The sequence below is a fragment of the Diceros bicornis genome, chromosome 18 (genome assembly GCF_020826845.1).
Source record: "Diceros bicornis minor isolate mBicDic1 chromosome 18, mDicBic1.mat.cur, whole genome shotgun sequence".
Taxonomy (NCBI): Eukaryota; Metazoa; Chordata; class Mammalia; order Perissodactyla; family Rhinocerotidae; genus Diceros; species Diceros bicornis.
In genome coordinates this window covers 19,621,963-19,637,658 of record NC_080757.1, presented here as the reverse complement: position 1 = coordinate 19,637,658, position 15,696 = coordinate 19,621,963, and the positions used below count along the sequence as shown (strand labels likewise).

At 50.7% G+C, this 15,696-nt stretch overlaps 1 pseudogene; it reads right to left on the bottom strand.

The window, feature by feature from the left end:
- Positions 1-884: 884 nt before the first annotated feature.
- LOC131416805 (nitric oxide synthase, inducible-like) lies at positions 885-9,751 on the bottom strand (annotated as a pseudogene).
- Between the last annotated feature and the right edge of the window lie 5,945 nt (positions 9,752-15,696).

Sequence of the window (15,696 nt, the reverse complement as noted above, 5' to 3'; positions counted from 1 at the left end):
GCCCGACCTCACCTGCTTTCTCACCAGGTGCCAATGTTATTGGCCAAACCCTCACGACACAGGCAGCCCCAGAGCAAACACGGTGACTTTCCAGGACAGGGCTGTGGCCCAGACCCTCGCTGGAGAACGGGCCTCGTGGGGGCATGGCACCTCCGTGGCCCCGTGTGAGATGCCTCCTGCGGGGGTCATCTCAGCCCTGCAGTTTAGCCTGTGCTCCGGCCCAGCTCCCAGGCTGTCACGTGTGCACACAGCTCTGCATGCTGCCCCCACCTGGGGGCCATCTCAGAGAAGCAGAGTGGCCACACCAGAACGTCCCGTTGTGGGGGATTTATGTCCAGATGTGGCCTCCACGAGTCCCCAGTCCTATATTATTTAGGGCTGCTTTCTCTACCAAACACCCTCATACACAATGTGGTTAAAATAAAATGCGTTTCATAGAAATATCTCCATCAAGGAGTCATACAGGGAACACCCAAGTGCCCGTTGGGAGCAGACTGGGGTTTGTTTTTTTTAAATACAGGGGCTTAAATAACTGTACAAGGGTCAGGAAATGCAGAGCGGTCCGACAGCGCCTCCTGGTGGTCACTAAAACTGGTGCAATCAGAAGCCAGTTCCATCCTCACCCACTGGCTGCGCATGGCGTTGCAGATTGCATCTCCAAGGGACCAAGGAGGCCCCAACTCTTCATTATTCAGGGGAGGGTGGACTAAGGGGCGACAAGAGGTTCCACTCAGTCCAGGCTGCTACCTGGTAGCAGGTCAAGTAAAGAGTTGGGGGGAAGTAGATGGGGAAATAAGTCATGTGGCTTGGGGATATAATTTCCCTCCATCTCTCGAGGCCGTAATCCAGAGTTGGCTCTGTCATTAAATTCTGTGGCAGCAGCTTTAACATTTCCTGTGGGCTGATGGCACTCTGGGATCGCTGGGCTGCCCATCCTTTTTCAGCCTGTAGGGAACCACAGCACCAAAGATGTCTTCGTGGTAGCGCTTCTGGCTCTTTAAGGGAAAACAGACCAATGTGTCAGCTCTGCAGGTCCAGCCGCCTCTCATTCATCAGGTCCAGGCTGGACGAGGCCCTGGGGTTCCCCGCTTCCCTATCACACGTACACTCAGGAGCCATTTCCCTTCCCACCGCCGTGCTTAGATTATGCTTGACCTCGCCTGAGCTCTTTCCCTCCCAACAGCACCTGCTCTGGTCTGGACCATCTGAACATCTCCTCAGGCTCCATGACGGACAGTAAAGCCTGCCTAGTGCTTGTCCCATCAGATGCTCCAGGAAATGTGGGCTCTGAGATCAACACGTTTGGGAGATGCTGTGTACTTGCTCCCAGGCTTGAAGTGTCAATGATGCACATAGCATGTTAGAGGCTCTGAGAAGTCTTGTAGTAAAGCAAGACGTTTGCCTCTGTTGAGCTGAGCAACCAGACGGGGACGCACACTCAGACCTCTCAATGCCCGCCCAGCTCTGACCTCCGGCCGCCTCTAGGATTCCTTTGGGTCTAGGATTGTTCTGAGCCCGACTCTAGAGTCCTGGCTCCCTGGCCCGTGCCCTTGGCCTCCATCCCTAGCCCACACACCAGGCGCTCTACCTTAAGCTGGAAGAGATAGTCCTCGACCTGCTCCTCACTCAGGCTCAGCTTGGCAGCCACCAGCTGCTTCAGGGTGTGGGCCACGTACCGGGCCATGCGCACGTTCCCGCAGACACAGAGGTGGCCATGCTCCTGATGGAGCACGCGGAGCACCTCACCAGCTAGCTGCTGCCGCAGGATGTCTTGAACGTAGACCTGAAACCAGAGGAGACGGTGGGTCTAGGCCCTGCTGCTGGGATGAAGCTTGCAGTCAAGCCTGCTGGCCCTGGGGAGGTGGGCAGGGGGCACAATGGGCTGCACCCTTGGGTGTGGAGTGAGCACTGTCCCAGCCAGGATCTTACACGGGACCAGGCTTGGGATGAGAAAGTGCATTGACACCCTGCCCGGCGCAGGCCTGGGCTGAGGCTGGAGAGATGGACATTGGCCACGAAGAGCTGACCATTCAGTGGGGCTCCCGGACTTACTCACAGCTCACCATCTTCAAAGAGGCATCACTCCAGCCACTTCCCCTGCCCAGTGAGGCCCAGCTGCCTGCTCCCCACAGAGGGGGGCCTCTCGGTGCAGACAGTCTGTGGGATCCCCACTGTCATTCAGAGCAGGGCACAGAGCCCTGGGCTTCCCGGTTACACAGAAGTCAGAAGTCCATCGGGGACTCTCTGCTCTTGTTCCACACAAGAGGCCCAGGGACCCCAGCAATGGCATGGAGCGCTGGGTCGGGGAGGAGCTCTGATGGGGCAAGTTCACAAGGGCTGAGCCAAGAGTCTGTCCTGACTCCCCAGGCTCCTGGGGCAAAGTGCCCCCCGGGGCAGCAGAGCCCGTCATTGGCTGTGTCTGAGCAGCCACTTCCCTCCAGCCTTGCTGTGCTTGAGCGTGAAGCCAACCTGGACCACCTCTCCCCAGGCAGCCATGTATCCCGGGAGGAGGACCTTCAGGGGGCTGGGCACTGGGGATTGACCCACTGGGTGACCTTGACTTAGTCCTGAACGTCTCGGGGCCTGTCCCTTCTCCTGGAAGAGTGAACGTAATATCTGACTGCCTCCTCTTTAGAGCTGAGGAGATGAAGGCTCAGAGGGTTGAGGGGTCTGCGGGGAGCCAGGGCACCCCTACAGTCCGTGCTTTGAACGTTCTCAGCATTGCGCGGGCAGCTGCTGCATTTACCTTGTGCTGGCAGCGCACGCAACAATCTGCCATATGCACCTCATGCAGCACCCCCTTCTGGGCCATCTCCAGTGTCTCCTCCCGACAGAGGTGGTCCTCATCTAGGTGGCGACACTGGAACACCAGGGTCGTGCAACCACCTTGGAGCCCTGCAAGACCCCTTGAGCTGCAGTTACCAGGGTGGCCACCAGAGGGCGGGCCCCGGCTCAAGGCCTCAGGAGCTGAGCGCCCAACTTGAAAATTCGTTTCATCCTCACAAGCATCTGATCTAGGATTGTCCCCACTTTACAGTTGAGGAAACTGAGGCCCAGGGCGTTCAGATCACTTGTCCACACAGGCTGAGGCAAACTTGGGAGAGAGGTCACATGAAACCTCCAGCTGTGCCTTTGTGCTCGGTGTCATGGAACCGCTGCTGCCACAAACTGTGGAAGGGGGTGATGCCCGTGCCAGGTCCAATGAGAATGCAAGGATGGGAGGGGTTCTCGGGGAGCTGGGAGCTGGAAGCTGCTTGTACTGAAGGGGACAGAGGAGAGAGGCCCCAATCCTCAGACATCCTGGCCTGATGCACAGGCAGGACAGGGGCTGGGGAGCTGGGGGTGTGGTTGGGGGAGGTGGTGTTGGGAGGTAGAGAGGACAATGAGCTCAAATTAGATTTCCCCAGTCCTGCAGGCTGCTTCATTGCCCTGTCCAGCCACACGGTCACCTTGCCCTGGGGCCTTATGAAAAAGGGCTGAGCCTCCTTGTTCTCTGGGCTCCACCAGCACTGCATCTCTATCCCTGCTAGAGACTTGGCCACGCTCTGTAGCAGGGGATAGAATGGAGAGGCCCAGTGTGAGCCCAATGCCTTCTTCATGGACCAAGGGGCCCAGAGTGGCACCTAAAACCCAGATCCCTTCCTTTCAACCCAGAACTCCCTTGGGCCAGTGGTGCCACAGAGGACAGAGTGTGGGGGGTGCTTATCTTCACACAAAGCAGGGCACCGGGTCTTGGGGCTTCAGGCTGCTGAGCCATGTGCTGCAGACGCCGTGGTGCAGGGGACCCTGGCCATCTGCAAGGACAGTACAGACCTGACCAACGTCGCCCCCTAGCGCCCGTGCAGGGCCGTCCCAGCGCCTCCTCCAACAGCCAGCTCAGGTGCTCTGCCAGCTTTACTGAGGGGCTGTTTTTCTCCTGGTTCTGAGATCCACCCTCTGTACACCCAGAACTGGCGAAAGCTGGAGCGGACTTAGAGAGTGTGCAAGCCTCTCCCATTGCCACTGCAGAAACTGAGTCTCAGAGAGTGAAAGTGACTTGTACAAGGTCACTCAGGCCGCAGTAGAGTCAGGTCACAGCTCAGCTTCCCTGACTCCTACTCCAATGCTGCCTCTAAGAGTTTCTCCAGGGATCCGCCCAGCGCACCACTCAGCTCCGATGACAGTAGCATAAAATGGCCCCTCAGGGTGGCCACAGTCGCTGCCCCAGTGCGTCTCCACGAGTATAGCCCTTGCTGGTAGGAACCCTGGGTGATGGACAACCTCCTGAGCATTCGGTCCTCTCAGGCCGTCTCTCTGTCTCCTCCAGTGGCCCCTCCTGGGCTTGTGGAAACCCCACCTTTCACTGTGTTACATTCCCTTCCCAATGGTCAAGCATTCAAGGGGACCTCCCACCAACTTGAGAAGTCCCTTTGGTTTTCCTCTGCATGGAATCTTGCTCTCACAGGATGTGCCTGCCTCTCCTCTCCTGGTTTGAGGATGAAGATTTGGCCTAGGCGTATGTTCTCTGGCAGAGCAAATAGAGTCTCTGCCCAGGTTTTAGAAACTTTGTGATTGTGCTGCTCAGAGCACAGAGGGCTCTGAGATGTGGGCCAGCTCCCAGCTTTGCGAACCCAGGCAACAGTCAGCTCTGGAGGGCAAGGCCGGGGCACGGCTCATCCAACCCTACTGGACAAAGCTTTGGACCTTCCAGCCTATGTGAGTCCATCCCCCATCCTCTGCCCTCACAGCCCCTGTGCTCTCCTTCTTAGCACCCACATAAGGACGATCATCAATTTCCCTGCTCTCTCTTCATTGCCCCTTCTGGATGGGAAGCTCTGTGAAGTCAAGGGCTTCATGTACTATATTTCCACACCCACCGTGGTGCCAAGCACACAGACAGATGAAATAGATCATCGCTGAGTGAGTGAGTCAACAATCCAGGCAGAATCATTCCTGTGTTCAGCTGGACTCTCACGAAGATGAAGACTCACTGGGCTCCCACTAATGACTGGGTGCTTTCCACATCCGATCTCGCTAAATCGTCCCAACAGTAGTACAATAGCAGAGTGGAGGGGGGTGGTTAAGAACTTGGCTCAGCAGCCAGATTACCTGGGTTAGTATCACAGTTATTACTTGCTATCAGTGTGACTCTAGACAACTGGCTTGACCTCTTTGTGCCTCAGTTTCCTCACCTGTAAAATGATCACAGTACCCATCTCACATGGTTACCAATAATACACTTACAAAGGGGTCAGCTCAGTGCTTGCTTCATAGTTTTCTCTGCCACACACCTTATCTTGCTGTTAACAAATCTGGAAGGTGGGTGTTTAACTGATGAGGAGAACGAAGCTCAGAGATGTTGAACAGCTGCCTGTAAATAGCAGAGTTGGACGCCCCAGAGCCCCAGCCCCAGCCTTACCTCGGGTGCGGTACGTGAGCACGGCCACAGTGAGGTGGACCTCCGTGGGTGTGTGGTCCCGGGAGGAGCTGATGGAGTAGTACCGGGGTTTCAGATTAGGGAGCTGGGAGAGCAGGAAGCCAGCAGACACCCGCAGGGACGGGAACTCCACCAGCACCTCCAGGAAGGTGGGGCTGTTGGTGAACTTCCACTTGCTGTACTCCAAGGGCTGAAAGCCAAGAGCAGTTGAGCCACTCAGGGCGCCTGCCCCACACCAGGAAGAGGCTATCACAGTGTGGTATTCATTCATTCCTTTATTCATTCCCTCCCTCAACAGACACTTTGAAGTACCGCGCGCTGTCCAGGGTGCTGAGATGACGAAGCTGGAGGGGAAACAGTTCCTGTCCTGGAGGAACTCAGGCCAGTGAGTAGCACTTATCTACCTTGTGTGCAGAGAACTTCACTGTCAGCAACTTGTGGGCAGCAGTCAAAACTTTATTATAATCTAACTGGGGGCAGGGCTTTGCATTCATACAGAGCTGGGTTCAAATCTTGACTGGATGCCTTTACTAGCTGTGGATCTTGTCCCAATTACTTAACCTTTGTGAGATGAGGATGGTATACCCTACCTCTTGGGGATGCTGTGAGAATTAAATGATAAAAAGTGTACCAGGTTAGTACAGTGCAGCCATAGGATAACCGCGTTGGAGTCGGCTGGAATCTAGATGATTAGTGATAATGATGATGGTAATAATGACATCCAGCACCTTTTGCAAAGACTTGGGCCTAGAAAGTGGCAGGTGAGTTAATGCATTCTCTCATTAATTTATTAATCCAACTACCCGTCTGTCACTATGTCCATTTACCCATTCATCATCACCATCCATCCTCTAACACTTCCTAAATTCCAGGCTTGTTCCAGGTTTGGGGAAAATAAAGACACACAAGACACAGTGGCTCTCCTTTTCTAGATAATTTCTAAGGAAGTGCACTTTGGTTGCATCCTGCAGATGCTCAGAAAAATTCAGTTTGCTCCATACAGCTGTGTCCTGGAGATGGGATGCGAGAGGACGGCTGATGTCCCACCAGCCTTTGACAAGTTTCACTTTGGGAAGCTGGGGTGGATCCTCCTTGGAGTTTCAAGAACAGCTCTGCGCTCTAGCTCCCCTGACTCTGGGACCCTGTCCCTACCTCATCCACCAGCCCCGACCTTCAACCGGCACAGGGTCTCCAGCCTCTGCCTTTGGCCTCTTCTGTGGCCAGCTGGGCCAGCTTTCAGAGCAGCAGCTGAGTTGGGGGAGTGGTGATGTCCAGGAAGTGGATGAGGGCCTGGCGGAGTGAGCAGGGGGGCAGCTGCTTGTCCTTGCCCCAGTAGCTGCCTGGATAGAGAAGGAAGAAATCAGGATGGAAAATAAAGCCCCACTGTGACCTCTGGGGCAGACACCCTCCACCTTCCCACTGCAGGGGAGAGAAGACACTGAAGTTCTCCAGGAACAGCACAAGGGCTCATGTGCTCAACTCTTGTTCAGGAAGGTGGGCCTCAGAGATAAGGCTGCCAGGGAACACTGACCAACAACCCTCCAAAGGGCACCCAAGTTGACATGATCCTGTAAAAGTAACGGTATATCAGAGTCTATTCCCTCTCTGGCCCAGAACTTTAGCAGAATACTTGAACTTTAGCAGGTGAACTACAGACTCACAGCGACTAAATCCACCAAAGACTGATGTACACCACTGAGGCCAGGTGTTCATTTTGAGAAATGCCCATGACGACAGTCCCCTTGGGTGACATATCAAGAGGTGCCGGGTGAGCCGCGAATCAGCCCAAAGTGAGGTGACAAGTCTCAAGGAATCCCAAGAGGCCATGTGCAGGGCCATCCCAGCATGGACCCTGGAGCCAGGAGACATGGTTTCCAACTCTGACTCCCCACTTACTTGCTGGCTGACTGAACCCTCTGAGCCCTGGGGTCCAGCTCTGTGAAATGGACGTGATAAGAAGACCTGCCTCTCTGGGTTTGTGTGAGCACTGACTGACATATGTGTGTGTAATGGTACAGTGTCAGGTACAACTTTCTCCGTAAACAGTAGGTAAAAGTGTTAGTATTACATTATTTCATCTAGACCCAAGGCCAGACGAACCACACCTGTGTCCCTACAGTCTGAGGACATTCCTGTCCCCTGAAACATAACTCGAGTTTCAGGCTCTCTCACGTTCTCCTGGACAGTGGGGAACAACAACAGACTTTGCTTCTCTGACCCCCACTTTCCCATTTTGGCCACTCCCTTTAGGGGGACACAGTCTTTGGAGGTGTCATTATCACTGAGGAAGCCAAGGCCAGGGAGCTATTTCTCTGGGCTGGGGGCCCGTGACCGCTGATTTCATGAGTTCACGTCTCCTGGGGCCTGTCACCCCGATGCTGTGCTCACCATGTAGACTCACAGCCTCACCTCAGCACAGGAAGAGGTGCTCTGGACCCTCCCTAGGACAAAATCTTCTCCCCGGTGAGGATGGCCAGGAGGAGCCACACTCTCCTTGTCACCTGTGGCCTGTCCCTGCCCATCGCCCAGGGAAGGGGGGTGTAAATGAGACCCTCGGTGGTGAAGCAGTGTGAAATTAGATGCCATGAAATGCAAAGAGGTTATGAATTCTGGGATCCGAGGAGACTCTCAGGGTGTGCTAGACCCCTTCTCTGACCTTCTGGACAAATGCTCATTAGCCTGCAGGAAATGGACATTCCTCCACTCCTGCATTTTTTGGTGCCAGGAATTGTAAAGGCTGCACATGTGTCTACTTATTTGTTCTTCACAACAATCCTGCAAGCAAGGCTCTATTGTCTCTGTTTTAGAGACAGAGAAAGAAAGCCTTGAGAGGTGAACTCCTATGTCCAAGGTCACACAGCTAGTAAGTGATGACTCAGGGACTGGAACATTCAAAGCTCACACTTTTCACACTGTTTCCACATTTCTCTATTCTGTCACCAAGCAAGACACACACATCTATTGTGGCAACTAAAGAGACAATATACGTAGATTGCTGGCATGTAGTAATCACCCAACAAATGCTAGCTGCTCCTCTTATTATTATAACACTTATTATGAATATTCTCGCTTGTCTGCCTTCTGTACTTGGTGGTGAGCTTTCTGAGGGCAGACACTGAGTCTCATTCCTTTTTGTAGCCCAGGGCCTGCCTGGTATATAGATGTGACCACTTAAAATTTTGAAGGAAAAATAAATGAACCAATCAATCAACAAAAAAGTGGCTGGTGGGCAAAAGAATGAAGCACCGAGCCACTGGTGCTGGGCAGATAGCCCCAAAGAAGCATCCCTTCTTGGCGGCCTGCCATTCAGTGAGGACTGTTTGCAAAGGTGCTTTAGTGCGGGCTTGGGTGGCCCGCCCCCTCAGCAGGAAGGACAGGGTTAGCTGTCCCCAGCACCGGCTCAGGACCAGCCTGTCAGCCGGGTTGGGGGGTATGTGGGAGGATGCGAGGCCACCTCAGCGGAAGCTCCCGTGCAGAGGGCTCACCGCTCTCGTTGAGAGTCTGCAGGCGCACGGGTTGCTGGGGTGCGGGATCATTCACCCCTGGCTCTAAGATGCCTTGAACCAGAGCTGGCTGCTGGCTGGGGAAAACCACAAGGTGCTCTCCTGGCAGGTAGCTCAGCCCTCGGCTGGCCTCAATAGAGAGTTCCACCAGGAGGGTGGTGTGGCTGGAACAGGAAAAAAAGCCTCTGGTGACGCCAGCAGGATTTCCTCCAGAGCTCCCTGATGGGCAGGCAAGTTTCCCCAGGAAATGTGCCCTCCTTCCATTTTCCTGCCCGGTTCCATGAGCACAGGTTGCCAGCATCCCCTGAGGCTGGGGTGCTCAAGAGGGCCCCGGGGCTGACCAGGCCTGTGGCTTCTCTGTGGGGAGAAGATGGGCCGCACCCCTCCCTGTGCAGCCCTCTGAGCCCCCGAGGGCTTGACCACAGACTCTGCCTAAAGAAAGCATCCCACTGGGAGATACGTGGGCATTGGGACAAACCTTTCCTTGTCCTCAGCACAAATCCAGTTACTAGAACAAAGCCCAGTTTTCCTAATGAATGGGCGAGGGCAGCACAGATAAACAAAACCTGTGGAGAGTCCACAGCACTTGCCTCTCCTGGTGGGGAAAGGTCCTTTCCTGCGGAACCTTTCCTGAAAGTTGTGAACAAAGAGCCAAATGGTTTGAATTTCTCTTGCCCTCCCCTTTTGGTGAAAGGATTAAGGGAAAAAGGACAGGAAGTGAAGCAGGTGCCGAGGTCCCAAGCTGGGAAACTGGCCCGTGGTTAGTGCAGGCCAGACACAAGGACGCTGGTGGCCACAGGGGTTACCAGTCAAGCTGGCCCTACTGATGCATTGTTGCTAATGCCAGCGGACTCCTCTCTCCCCTCCTTTCAAAGACTGAGTTGCTCTGGTCCTTCCTTCATTCAAATAAAGTCTGGGCCTGAGTGAAGGTGGGTTGTGTTAGAGATTAACTAGAGCAGTCTGATGTCCTGGTGTGGGTCCCTTTGTCCTACCTCTAATCCAAGCTTCCTGATTGTCTCAGAAAGCAGTAGACAGAGGGAGCATTTCGCAGAGAACAGCTCTGTCTTTGACTGGTTGTCTGTCATCTAAATTTACCTAGTTACCTCTGTGCCCTGAAACCGGATCTACGTGCTATTCCATTCAAGCAGCTCCATGGCCTCTGCAGGAACAGATGGGTCCAGATTTGGACACATGAGGAGGAGCTACCCTGGGATATGTTGTGGGGTGGGGCGGTGCTGGCCGGTGTTACAGGCTGGTCTGTGGAGAGGGAGGGAGAAAGTGTTGATGCAAGTAATCAATGACCAATCTGTAGATAAGAAAGATAGTGTGATATTTATTGAGCCTAATGTGAGGACTAGCCCAGAAGTGTTATCTTCCCCACGGAAGAAAGCACTGAGAGGAAGTGTGGTTTACGGCACGGTTATATATTGTTTCAGAGCAAAGAACATACATCAAGAACGACAGGAATAAAATTTTTTTCCCAAAGTCACAAGGAGGTGTTTTGCCACAGTTTAGCACATACCCAGCAGGTCAACTTGGACTTAGTTCCCTGGGAAGAAAACTTTATCTTCAAAGAAGTACTCGTGTTGGCATCAGAGAGAAGCAGACATTCATCTCTGTCTTGAAAGAGTGGACTCTTTGCTTGGACAATGTTTGAAGCGGATGTACAATGCATGTCTGGTGGGCCATAAGTCAGGCTGCTCTGGGAAAAACAAGTTTTAGGCCCAATCAGATTTAAACCACAATGCCTTCCCCATATATCTCAATATGTGAAATCTTATTTTTATTCTTATTTATAATTTTTTCTATTTTACGGAGGTCATAAAGGTTTATAACATTGTGGAATTACAGTTGTAAATTATTTGTCGGTCACCATATATACGTGCCCCCTTACCCCTCATGCCCACGCCCAACCCCTTTCCCTTCTGGTAACCACTAATCTGTTCCCTTTGTCCATGTGTTTGTTTATCTTCCACATATGAGTGAAATCATATGGTGTTCGTCTTTCTCTGTTTGGCTTATTTCACTTAACATAATACCCTCAAGGTCCATCCATGTTGTTGCAAATGGGATGATTTAGTCTTTTTTTATGGCCGAGTCGTGTTCCGCTGTATATATATACCACATCTTCTTTATCCATTCATCCGTTGATGGGCACTTGTGTTGCTTCCACGTCTTGGCTATTGTAAATAACACTGCAATGAGCATAGGAATGCATAAATCTCTTTGGATTGTTGATTTCAGGTTCTTTGGATGAATACCCAGTAGTGGAATAGCTGGATGATATGGTAGTTCTACTTTTAATTGTTTGAGAAGTCTCCATAATGTTTTCCACAGTGGCTACACCAGTTTGCATTCCCATCAGCAGTGTATGAGGGTTCCCTTTTCTCCACATCCTCTCCAACACTTATTTTTTGTCTTGTTAATTATAGCCATTCTGACGGGTGTAAGGTGCTATCTCATTGTAGTTTTGATTTGCATTTCCCTAATGATTAGCGATGTTGAACATCTTTTCATGTGCCTGTTGGCCATCTGTATATCTTCTTTGGAAAAATGTCTGTTCATATCCTCTGCCCGTTTTTTGCTCGGGCCATTTGTTTTGTTGTTGTTGAACTGTATGAGTTCTTTATATATTTTGGAGATTAACCCCTTGTCAGATATATGATTTGCAAATATTTCCTCCAAGTTGGTGTGTTGTCTTTTGTTTTGTTCCTGATTTCCTTTGCCTTGCGGAAGCTCTTTAGTCTGAAGTCCCATTTGTTAATTTTTTCTTCTGCTTCCCTTGCCCGAGTAGACATGGTATTTGAAAAGATGCTTCTAAGACTGATATCAAAGAGTGTACTGCCTATATTTTCTTCTCGGAGTTTTATGTTTTTATGTCTTACCTTCAAGTCTTTAATCCTTTTTGAACTAATTTTTGTGTATGGTGAAAGGTAATGGTCTACTCTCACTCTTTTGTATGTGGTTGTCCAGTTTCCCCAACACCATTCGTTGAAGAGACTTCCCTTTCTCCATTTATGTTCTTACTCCTTTGTCGAAGATTAGCTGTCCGTAGATGTGTGGTTTTATTTCTGGGCTTTCAATTCTGTTCCATTGATCTGTGTGTCTGTTTTTGTTACCAGTACCATGCTGTTTTGATGACTATTGCTTTGTAGTATATTTTGAAGTCAGGGCTTGTGATGCCTCCAGTTTTGTTCTTTTTTCTCAGCATTGCTTTAGCTATTCGGGGTCTTTTCTTGCCCCGTATGAGTTTTAGGAGTCTTTGTTCTATTTCCGTGAAGAATGTCATTGGGATTCTCCTTGGGATTGCATTGAATCTGTAGATTGTTTTAGGTGGTATGGACATTTTGACTATGTTGATTCTTCCAATCCACGTGCACGGAATCTCTTTCCACTTCCTTATGTCGTCATTGATTTCTTTCAATGACGTCTCATAGTTTTCGTTGTATAAGTCTTTCACCTCCTTGGTTAAATTTACTCCTAGACATTTTATTTGTTGTCTTGTGATTGTCAATGAGATTGTGTTCTTGAGCTCTCTTTCTGTTAGTTCGTTGTTAGAGTATAGAAATGCAACTCATTTTTGTAAGTTGATTTTCTACCCTGCAACTTTGCTGTAGTTGTTGATTATTTCTAATAGTTTTCCAATGGATTCCTTAGGGTTTTCTATATATAAAATCATGTCGTCTGCAAACAGTGAGTGTTTCACTTCTTCCTTGTCAATTTGGATACTTTTTATTTCTTTTTCTTGCCTAACTGCTCTGGCCAAAACCTCCAGTGCTATGTTGAATAAGAGTGGTGAGAATGGGCACCCTTGTTTTGTTCCTGTTCTCAGAGGAATGGCTTTCAGTTTTTCCCCATTGAGTGTGATGTTGGCTGTGGGTTTGTCATATATCATATATGGCCCTTGTTGTGTTGAGGTACTTTCCTTCTATACCCTTTTTACTGAGAGTTATTATCATAAATGGATGTTGGATCTTGTCAAATCCATTCTCTGCATCTATTGAGATGATGGTGTGGTTTTTATTCCTCATTTTGTTAATGTGGTGTATCACGTTGATTGATTTTTGGATGTTGAAACATCCCTGTGTCCCAGGTATAAATACCACTTGATCATGGTGTATGATCCTTTTAATGTATTACTGTATTCTGTTTGCCAATATTTTGTTGAGGATTTTTGCATCTATGTTCATCAGCGATGTTGGCCTGGAATTTTCCTTTTTTGTGTTGTCTTTGTTTGCTTTGGGATCAGGGTGATGTTGATACCGGCCCTAATACCAGTTTCCTTACATTAAACCCAGCATATATGAGGTTAAAACCAAAAGCACTCATCCCCTTTCCCTGCTTCTCTAAGTTACATTCATATGTAAATATTGGTTTTTTCCAACCTTTGTATCCCTGAACTTCACAAGGCAAATAGAAATTACAAATTGCTAGAGCCCATGTGGCTTCATGCTAACATTTGGGCTAGTTATGGGTCCTTTGAAGTTTTATTACAGGGATTCATGTGACACATTCTCCCATTTCAGCCACCATTAGTTTTTATTTATTGAAGTGTTAATGGTTTTCATTTATGGTCATGGCATAAAGTTTCCTTTTAAAATAAATGCATTGAAATTCGTTTAAAGGAAATTGGGAAGGAAGGCTGGTCTCAGGCTGGTCCCACGGGGACTAAAGGCAGAGGCGGCTGTGTGTCTGGCTAATTAAGTGATAGGACACTAATATTTTGCACGTCTGGAACTAAAGCTTTGCTCACATGTGTCCCCGCTGAGGAAGTGTGGCCAAACAGTGACTCGGAGTGTGCTCGATGCCACGGAGCTACACGCTCTGCCACTCCTTGTCCTGCCATCCATGGAAGGGACACCACGGATCTTCAAGACTCAGCCCAAGGGCCACCTCCTCTCTGAACTCCATCCTAGCCTCACCACCCACAGGTAAGACACGTGAAAACACAGATATATTGATGGAGTGCTCTCTCTGCCAGGCATTGACTTAAGTCCCTAGCTCCTTTCATCCTCACAGCAACCTTATGAAATATGACCTGTGATTAGCTCCATTTTACAGATGAGGAAACTGAGGCTTAGAGAGTTCAAGTAACCTGCCTGGCTTCCCCAGCTGCTGTGCCCACTGGAAGCTGAATACACTTCCTTCATAGCACGTTGGTGCATTTAATAATTTGCATCACCAAAAACCCTAATGATTTTTGCACCTTTGGAGGAAATGACAATGTCCTCTTGGTCTGTGGTCCCCAGAGCCAAGCCCAGGGCCAGGCATCCAGCAGGTACTCAGTAAATGCTTGTGAATGAAGTGCTCATCTGTGCTTCTTCAAGGGAGTTTCTCTTTCCTCTCCCACCAGAACCTCCTGGGCTCTGAGGTGGACTCACGGGCAGTACGATGAGGCTCGGGCTGCAGGCCCCTCACTTGTGTGGACTCTGGGAGGGCTCTAGCAACCTGTGTATATGGTCATCTACTTTTGGAAAAAATACACTTTTTTCTCAAAGCTGCCCCACCAAACCCAGATCTGCCTGGGTGCTTGTTGAAAATGCAGAATCCAGCCCTACCCTCAAACTACGAACCCCAGGCCCTGGGAGAGAGTCTGGACTCTCCAAAGTTTGAGCATCATATGCTGACTGCCTCTTCCCTTCCCCCAGTGCTCAGAGTATTTGCTTCAGGGCTCAAAAGGGAGTCGTTGCAGTGCTGGCATCTGCACCCCACTTTTTCCTGGAAAACAACTGATTGCAGTAGGAAGGGGATCCTGAGCTCCAAATAGTGTAAGTCCCTTCTCCTCAGGCCAAGACTTGCCCCACCAGGCTCTGTGAATGAGAGTTCAGCTGGAGGGAGGGGTGGAGAGGGTCTGGGGGTCAAGCTAGGGGGAAGCGTGCAACCTGCCCTGCCAGGGTCCCTTCTCTGCCTCACAAAGGGGTCCTCGTCTCCTTCCCCTTCCAAGCCGAGCCTCCTGCCTCCCTCCCTCCCCATTCCTTCCAAAGAAGTCCTCAGTTTCGATTCTGAGGGCAGAAAGGAGTGACCAGGTACCAGCCTCTGTGGAGAAAGGTCAGGCCTGGGGAGCAGGTGGCCTTATCACTGGGTCTCAGGGAGTCACTCCCAGGACGCCCGGCTGCCTTTTGCTTCGCCCTGTGCAGAACCTGGGGCCAGAGCCCATGTGAGCCTTGGCCAAGCAGAGGCTAAGAGAAGGAGGTGAGAGCTGGAGGAGCGCCTTCACTAAGGCAGCGGAAAGCTTTTGCTGATGGAGGGTGTTGTCCCCACATTGATGCTCCCCCTTGGAGACCCCAGGCCAGTTGGAGAGTCAGCCCTGCCTGGAGGTGGTCCTGTCCAGGCTGGAAGATGACTCGGGGACCTCATTTGCACGGTCTCTCCTGGGTGACACAAGGCGTCTCTCCACCCTCACCGTCTCTCCTGCTGGCATAGAGCAGAGCCGGTTGTTTGCTTTTCTTTTTTTTAATTTGAAGTACAAACTGAATTGAGTTCTTTGGGTCTATCTCAAGTTATTTCTTAGAAATTGAGGTGTACTTTACATACAAGTGAAAAGCACAGGACCTACGTGTATAGTTTGGTGAGTTTCACAGCTATATATAGGCAAGTGGCCCATTCTCTTCTCGAGATAGAGGACATTTCTATCTCCCCAGAAATGTCCCTCTGGCCCCTTCTCAGGCCACCCCCCACTCCTCCCAGCAGCAACCACTGTCTGATTTCTTTCATCACAGATTTCTTGTGCATGTTCTGGACCTTCCCATAAACGGAAGCATTTGGTGTGTACATCTT